The sequence below is a fragment of the Drosophila miranda genome, assembly GCF_003369915.1.
Source record: "Drosophila miranda strain MSH22 chromosome Y unlocalized genomic scaffold, D.miranda_PacBio2.1 Contig_Y1_pilon, whole genome shotgun sequence".
NCBI classification, from domain to species: domain Eukaryota; kingdom Metazoa; phylum Arthropoda; class Insecta; order Diptera; family Drosophilidae; genus Drosophila; species Drosophila miranda.
Genome location: NW_022881603.1, coordinates 9,959,428 through 9,967,614, shown reverse-complemented (window position 1 = coordinate 9,967,614; position 8,187 = coordinate 9,959,428).

Here is an 8,187-nt window from a genome sequence, read left to right as displayed (position 1 = left end):
GCCCCACAAAGGACGAAAATCTGTGGCATCTACATTTTTAAAGATAGTTATAAAACTAAAAACTCAGAATCGTAGAAGATGACTATATCTTCTAGAGTGCAAAATCTGAACCAGATCGTATAATTATTATAGCCAGAATCAATAAAACGATTTCATTTTTTCTCGCTCTGTCTCTCTCTAACACACAGGTTTCATGGTCGGTTTTGCCAATTGCAAAATATGAGTTCAAGGATCTCAGAACCTATAAGAGCCAGAGCAACCAAATGTGGTAGTCACACTCCTGTGATATCGGACCTTGACCGTTTCGTGTCCAAATTTCGCCACACCCCTTCCGCCCACGCAAAGACGAAAATCTGGGGCATCCACAAATCTCAGAGACTATTAAGGCTAGAGTAACCAAATTTGGTATCCGCACTTCTGTTAGATCTCACTATAAAAACGTATATCTCCGAATTTCGCCCCACCCCCTTCCGCCCCCACAAAAGACGAAAATCTGTTGCATCCACAATATTGCACATTCGAGAAAACTAAAAACGCAGAATCATAGATAATGACCATATCTATCAAATTGCTGAATCTGGATCAGATCGGATCATTTTTGTAGCCAAAAGGAACAAATCAATTTTCAGTGGCTACGCAGCCCCGACGTCACGCTCAGACTGATTTTCTGTCTCTCTCGCACGCACTCTTTGTCGTGTCGTTCAATATTAGCGGCGTCTGCCGGAGAGATCCATACTGACTTAGTATCGGTTATAACTGTAGAGTTGCGGTGTCCGCAGCAACTCACAACGTTCCACCTCGTTGTTATTTCCTCCATTCGGAACAAAAGAAGTCGAGTCTGAAGCGGCGTTAAAATGTTTTCACTGGACCCGAGTACCGGTGGCTTGTGTGCGTTATGGTTTGTTGATTTGCCGGCGACAACTTCCGACGCACTGCAGCAAACAACGACAACCAGAGCGGGCAACACTGGACGCTCCAATGCGGGTGGAGTCCCCCCTCCCCCTTCTCGTACCACCGTTCTAGCTCTGGTTGTGGTTGTGGTCTCTTTGGGAGCCGCAGCAGGCCAACACGAAACAGAATCAGAGGTAGAACAGAACAAAGTTGAGAGCCGAAAAGTGTATTTAATTTATCAGTTAACTAAATTTTCTACAGTTTGGAACCCCGGTCAACAGAAAACAAAATGAAAAACAGACCTTCTGTCGGTCTCTTTTGTTTTAAAAACTTTGACTGGTTGCGCGGCACCCCCCAACAAAGTGTAGGGGGGTCAAGACAGTACAGAACGGATAGGCTTAATATGTAGGTCCAAGATCTACCAATTATATATCCAATTTATTGAGTGCACCCTCTATGAAGGGATCTGTCTCCTCTCTTCCAGGGTATACACAAAAGACAGCTCCAACGTGGAGGAGCGATGACAACACCTGCTAATGACCCAAATTAGTGACTCCAGCAAAAGACTGGAAAAGCTAATGGGTAACACCTGCTGTTTGCATAATTTTATTGCCTGTTTCCCGCCATCCCATACCCTCGCCTGTTTAGACTCATTTTCATTAATTGAATTTCTTTAGTCCGCACCCGACTCCCGGGCTTGTGGCAGCCGCAACCTGAAATGGAATTGGAATTATAGTTGGTGTGGAGATAATGTTTTTTATCCCAATCGGCCGACTAATTATTTCGAATTAAATAAAACTCGGCGCAGAAATAAAATTACGATATGTTCTTTAATGCGTGACATCCAAATTGCAAGTGTGGCTTGCCTGCCCTTTACATTGCCGCTCCGATCGCTAAGCGCAGCTTCGCTCGGCCGACGTCGGTAGGCAGACGCAAAGCGGAGATAGCGAAGAGCGAGCTGGCAGAGAGCGTTTAGCAGGGCAAGCAGGCGCAGGCTTTAACAAAGAAATGAGTGACATAGACATAAGTAACAAACAAAATAAGCGGCTGAGGCCAAGAATTAGTGCTATTTGCAAGCAGCTAATCGGCTGGTGCTGCTCCGAACATTCAACCCCGTTGGAAGGCAAAGGCTTTCAACAGATCCATCCTGAAGGGGCAGAACCGCTATTTTTCCAACGGCCCTTTTGAAAAAGCCTTTTTGAGTGCGGATGACGGCTACTCTGATGGTTCCATCTTTTCCTGGTATGACGCTCTCAATGCGGCCAAGCGCCACCTTAATGGTGGCAGCGTTTCCTCCTGATCATGACGAGCGCTCCTAGCTTGATGTTTGGAGACGATGACCGCCACTTGCTCCGCTCCTGAAGAATCGAAAGATACGCCGTGCTCCATTTTCTCCAAAACGCCTGCTTCATTTGACACAGCCGCTGCCATCGACTAAGTAGGTTGACCCGGAGATGCGCCACATCTGGCTCGTCGAATGCAGCTTTCGGGCTCCATTGAGAAAGTGGTTTGGCGTGAGCACATCTAGATCATCGGGACTTTCTGTAATTGCATAAAGCGGACGGGAATTTTACAAAGCAGAGATTTCACAAGCCAAGGTCTGAATTTCATCAAGAGTAAAAATGTAGGTCCCGACGATGCGATGAAAATGATATTTAGCTCTTTAACAGCCGCCTCCCACAAACCCCCAAAATGAGGTGAGCGAGGGGGGATGAATTTCCAGTCGATTCCACTAGAAACGCAGAGATGTGACACAGCCGACGTATGAGGATCACTGAGGAACAATTGCCGAAGCTCCAAAAGCTCATTTTTTGCTCATACAAAATTGTAGCGTTGTCTGACCAAATGATTCGAGGTTTGGGACGTAGACTTATAAAACGCCTTAATGCTGCCAGAAAGGATTCTGTAGATAGATCCCGAACGACTTCCAAATGAGTTGCTTTGGTGCTAAAGCATACGAAGACAGCGATGTAACATTTGATAGGAGGCCTGCTTCTGACTTCCGACTTGTGATAAAAGGGTCCGCAAAAATCAACGCCCGTTGTGTGGAATGCTGGATTAGTCCTTACGCGATCCGCAGGCAAGTTTCCCATGATATGTTCCCTCAGCACTGGCTTCAAACGAAAGCATCTAACACATTTGCGAATGATTCCCGCAACATATTTGCGTCCACCAATAGGCCAGAATTTTTGCCGAAGCAGTCCGAGCAATCCTTGAGCTCCTGCGTGGAGAAACCTTTCGTGAAAGAAGATAATAATAGAGACAGTGACAGGATGTCCCTTAGGAAGCAGGATCGGGTGCTTCGCGTCGTAGTCCAATTCGCATTTTGGAGGCGGCCTCCAACACGCAGCAATCCAAAGCTATCCAGAAATGGATTCAGTGAGGCCATCGTGCTTTTTGGGGGTAGGCCTGTTTGCTGCGAGGCCCTTATCTCTTCCGAAATTGTTGCTGCTGTATTGCCCTTATGAGCAAATGCGTACCATTTTTATGTCGATTACGTAAGTTGACCCTTCGACCGCGCTATGCCTTTGTTCTTGAGAATGTAGAATCGATATATGTAAGCAAAGACGCGCTGCATGGATCCGAATGAGTTTTGAAATTTGCAATCGTACGATACATCCCTTTCGTTTGAAAACAACCAATGCTGCATGACGACGTTCTGGTACATCGGTCGGCAATTGCAAGCCTGCAGGCCACTCTGAGCTCTCAAGACGCAAGAATGGTGGTCCAGAGATCCAAAGGCTGCTAGAGGATCGTAGAACCTAGCTAGTGTAGACAGGACCGAACGATTCGAGGTTGGGCCTGCAGCGGTTCCGACGTGAGCGAAGCTAAACAGAAGATTGTCCGTGGTGGGATCCCAAACTAGACCAAGCGCCTTGGTTACTTCAGTCCCGTCATGAAAGGTAAGGAACTTTTCGCGATCCGCCTCGATACGCCTTCCAAAGCAGCGGGTTCATTGGAACACCATTTACGTATGGGAAAACATCCTTTCGAAAGTAGCTCCTTTACCTGCTGACGAATCTTGATGACAGAATCAATGCTGTCCCCTCCAGATATGAGATCATCGACATAGAAATCTCTTCGAACAACATCAGCGCCAAGCGGAAAACGCAACTCTTCATCATTTGCCAATTGATGCATAGCACGAATTGCTAAGAAAGCGGCAGGTTTGGTTCCGTAAGTAACAGTCTCCAACTTGAACACCTGAATCTCCTCCTTCGGGTCATTGCGCCATAGGATGCACTGCACGTGCGTATCGGGATGGGAAACGCGTACACAGCGGTACATTTTGCAGATATCGAAGCAGAGTTATCAGAATTTTAGGTTGGATGGTGGGTCCAGCCATTAGCGCATCATTCAGTGATACTCCAGACGCTGTTTTGGCAGATCCATCGAACACTACGCGTAATTTGGTGGTTGTACTACTATCCTGCTTGTGGACGCAATGGTGAGGCAAGAAGTACTGCGGGAGGTCTGACTGCCGCGAAGCTGGCGACATGTGTCCTAAATCACGATACTCCTGGAGAAACTCCATATATTTTGCCTTAAGCTGTGCATTTTTTGCTTAGCTTCCCTCTCCAAATTGAGAAATCTACGTAGCGCCTGCTGATACGATTCTCCTAATTCCTCTAGACTGAATTTGGTTGGCAAACGCACGGAGTAAGCTCCGGACTCTAGGCGAATGCAGTTTGTGACGAAATGCTGTTCGCAATGAACATCTTCCTCCGAAATTGATGAGGGCGAATAATCTCCATCGACTTCCCAAAACTGCCTTACAATATCGCACAAATTAGTCTCGCAAGCGGAGATGACAGGGGGATCTTCAACGGATGCTAGCGCCGCACGGGCTTTCTCAGAGTTTTTTAATACTTCCTGACACTATCCAGCCAAGTTTCGTCTTCTGCAATGTTGGCAATTGGTCTGACAGTCGAATCTGTCCAACGCACATTAATTCGAAGAACAAACCAGCACCTATCAACAGATCGACACGCTGGGGCTTGGCGAAATTAGGATCAGCCAGTTTTAGATTATTTGGCATTGGCCAATCCTTGCTGGATGGTAGAATTGACTCTCCAATACCGGCGATTTGAACGTGGAACGGGTGAGGAATCTAACTGCAGCTGATTGGCGAGTCTCGATGTTATAAAGTTAACCTGAGAAGCGGAATCTAAAATGGCACGACATGGAATAAGCGATCCAAAACGGCCCTGACATATACGATTGCAGTAGCTAGCAGCACGTTTTGGCTAGGCAGAGATTTTTTGACTCGAGGGGGGAGGCTAATATATTTGCTTGCTACTAGGGCACTTGCAGGATCATGCTGGGTCGATTCCGTGCTCGGCGACGGCAACTCAGCGTCAGCGCCCGACTGCATGTGGAGCAGTGTGTGATGCTTGCTTGGCAATTTCTACATGCCCCTGACTTGCAGCGTTGCAATGAATGGCCTTTGTTGAGGCAGTTTAGACATAAATGGCGCTTCTTCACCTCCTTGTATCGAGAAAAAACAGGGAGATCTATAAATGCCTGGCATCGGGATATGTAGTGATCGGAGGATTTGCAATACTTGCATGTTGAGCTATTATGATCGTTAATGGAGGTGATTAGGGCTAGGTTTACTTTCTCCCACCCTGCTGGCTAGGAATTGTTACCATAGCCGATCCCAAATTTTCCAGCATCCGACATCTTGCTTCCAAGAATGAGGCCATGCTTGACCACCGAGGCAATCCTGACGTCGGCAAGTTCTCTTCCCATTTCTCCTTGGTCTTGTGGTCCAATTTCGTGCCTATGATGAAGATCAGCAACCCATCGGAAATCTCCTGCGGGTCGCCAAGGTCTGAAGTGCACGCAAGTGCGAATTGATTTTTATCGCTGAGCGCGCGCAAGCCGATAAGCCGAGCCTTCTCCACCCCTTGGCAGCCCGAAAATAGCCTTGACGTGTGCCTGAAAATGTAACAGTTTATTATCCGAATCGCAACATTAGTAAATTCAACGCCTTGTCGTAATTCTCCTCAGAAAGTTCCAAGGAACGAATCGTATCCAGCGCAGCACCATCTAGACATCCACGAAGATATTGGAATTTTTCGATGATTGGTATACGATGGTCTTTGTGCACCATTGTCGAAAACATCGCGTGGAATTCTGGCCAATCCATGTAGCTCCACCGAATCGCGGAAGCTGCAACTCGGGCATTCGAGAACGGCCTATACTATTATAGGCGAACAACGACGAATTCCTCGAGAGTATGCCGAGCCGTTGAATTGGCAACATTTACCGTGCGAGCAGCCATCAACTCCCGCGACAGCCTGACCTAACCTTGACATAAACATTCGAAAAGTCCAGCCGGGCATCATGGGCTAACTGCAGGAAATCCAGCCTTTCAAGGCTCGTTTGAGCGGCATCGAAATCCGCATTCATTCGCTCGATCTGCTCTAAGCGAGCTTGAAGTTCTGCCTCATCTAACTCGGCAAGCTCTTCCTTGGTGAGAAAGCGATCCATGGCCTTTAGTTGGCACGCGATGCTTGTAGAAATCATACATCACTCGGCATTGCTGCGTTCGCGACATTGGTAGGCTCAGGTGCTGCCATGTTGAGGTTTTAAAAGAGTCACTCAGCCACGACCGAAAAGACACCCTGTATTACGTATAAACGTGGGAACCGAAAGCAAGGATTACAGCTAATGCCTTTAGCTGTGCGGCTGTGCGAGCTGTCCGATTCCGCTTTGTACTCCGCTTGTGTGTATTAGTGAGTTCGCTGCACTTGCCTACCGCACTGCACTGACCGAATTGTCGCGACAGAGAAATTAATAGCCAGCAATGCGTGTATGTAGGTGTATGTAAGTGTGTTTTAGCACCGAATTGTGCTTAGCCGCCGAAAATTTGCTAGGGCTAACGAATGGGGTCACCAAATTTTATGTGGAGATAATGTTTTTTATCCCCAATCGGCCGACTAATTATTTCGAATTAAATAAAACTCGGCGCAGAAATAAATTACGATATGTTCTTTAATGCGTGACATCCAAATTGCAAGTGTGGCTTGCCTGCCCTTTACATTGCCGCTCCGATCGCTAAGCGCAGCTTCGCTCGGCCGACCGTCGGTAGGCAGACGCAAAGCGGAGATAGCGAAGAGCGAGCTGGCAGAGAGCGTTTAGCAGGGCAAGCAAGCGCAAAGCTTTAAACAACAAATGAGTGACATAGACATAAGTAAAAAACAAAATAAGCGGCTGAGGGCCAAGAATTAGGTGCTATTTGGCAAGCAGCTAATCGGCTGGGTGCTGCTCCGAACAGTTGGGGTTGGCTTTGGCTCTGGCTCCAGCTTCTTGTCTTTTGTCGCGCTTGAATTGGCACCCGTAAACAGCGAACAAAAAACACAACGACCCTCCGCAGATCCATGGAGAAAAAATGAACAAATGAATTAATAAAGTTATGAAATCACCAAAATGGCTAAGAAAAAGGTTCACAATTGATTTTGGTGGCCCAGTGTACAGGTGAGCGGGTGAGGTGGGGAGAGGAGGGCGCGACTAGAGCTGTATTTCTGGGTGTGGAGTGTTGAGTGGGGGCCAAACAGTAGTCGGAAAACAATTCAATTGTATCGATGAAGTAATTATAATTTGTGGAAATAATTGAGGTTAACGATTCAAGAGAGAGATAGAGATAGAGACAGACACAGAGAGCGGTATGGGGGAGGGTCAGATACAACATAAACACACGTTTGTCGTAGTTTTAGTGGGTCAAGCCACAATCTATGAATCTGTTAGGGTAAGTGATTTCTGCAAAGCTTTGGGGACAAAACACTTGAATCCAATCAAAACTTTCGGTTAATTGTTGCACTTGCACTTAATGAAGCCATCAATCTGGCTAAAAGTATTTCCATTTATTTCAATGCAGTCCGCCAACAACAACAGCCAAAGCAAGTGGCACCACAAAATGAGAAAGAGTGAAAATTTGACTCAATTTGGGAAAACACTTGAAACTGTTTATTTATTTATTTGCTTATTTATCAACACGCCATGGCAACCACCCACCCACGCCCACACCCACCACTAACTGAAAAAATAAGTGAGATAATCGATTAATTCGACTATAAGATACCCTCTGCTATGTAGAGCTATAACCAGAAGAGCAGAGAAGGTTTTTTTTTGTGGAATTCTTGAACAACCATTTGGCTTGCCCGTAACACTACTCCTTGGCTATGTAATTGCCTTCATTTATTTGAATGTTGGCCACAAATGAATTCCTGTCATGGCAATGGCCTTCTTACTGTCCAGGCCCTGTTCCTGCCCGGACTGTGCTCCTGCCTA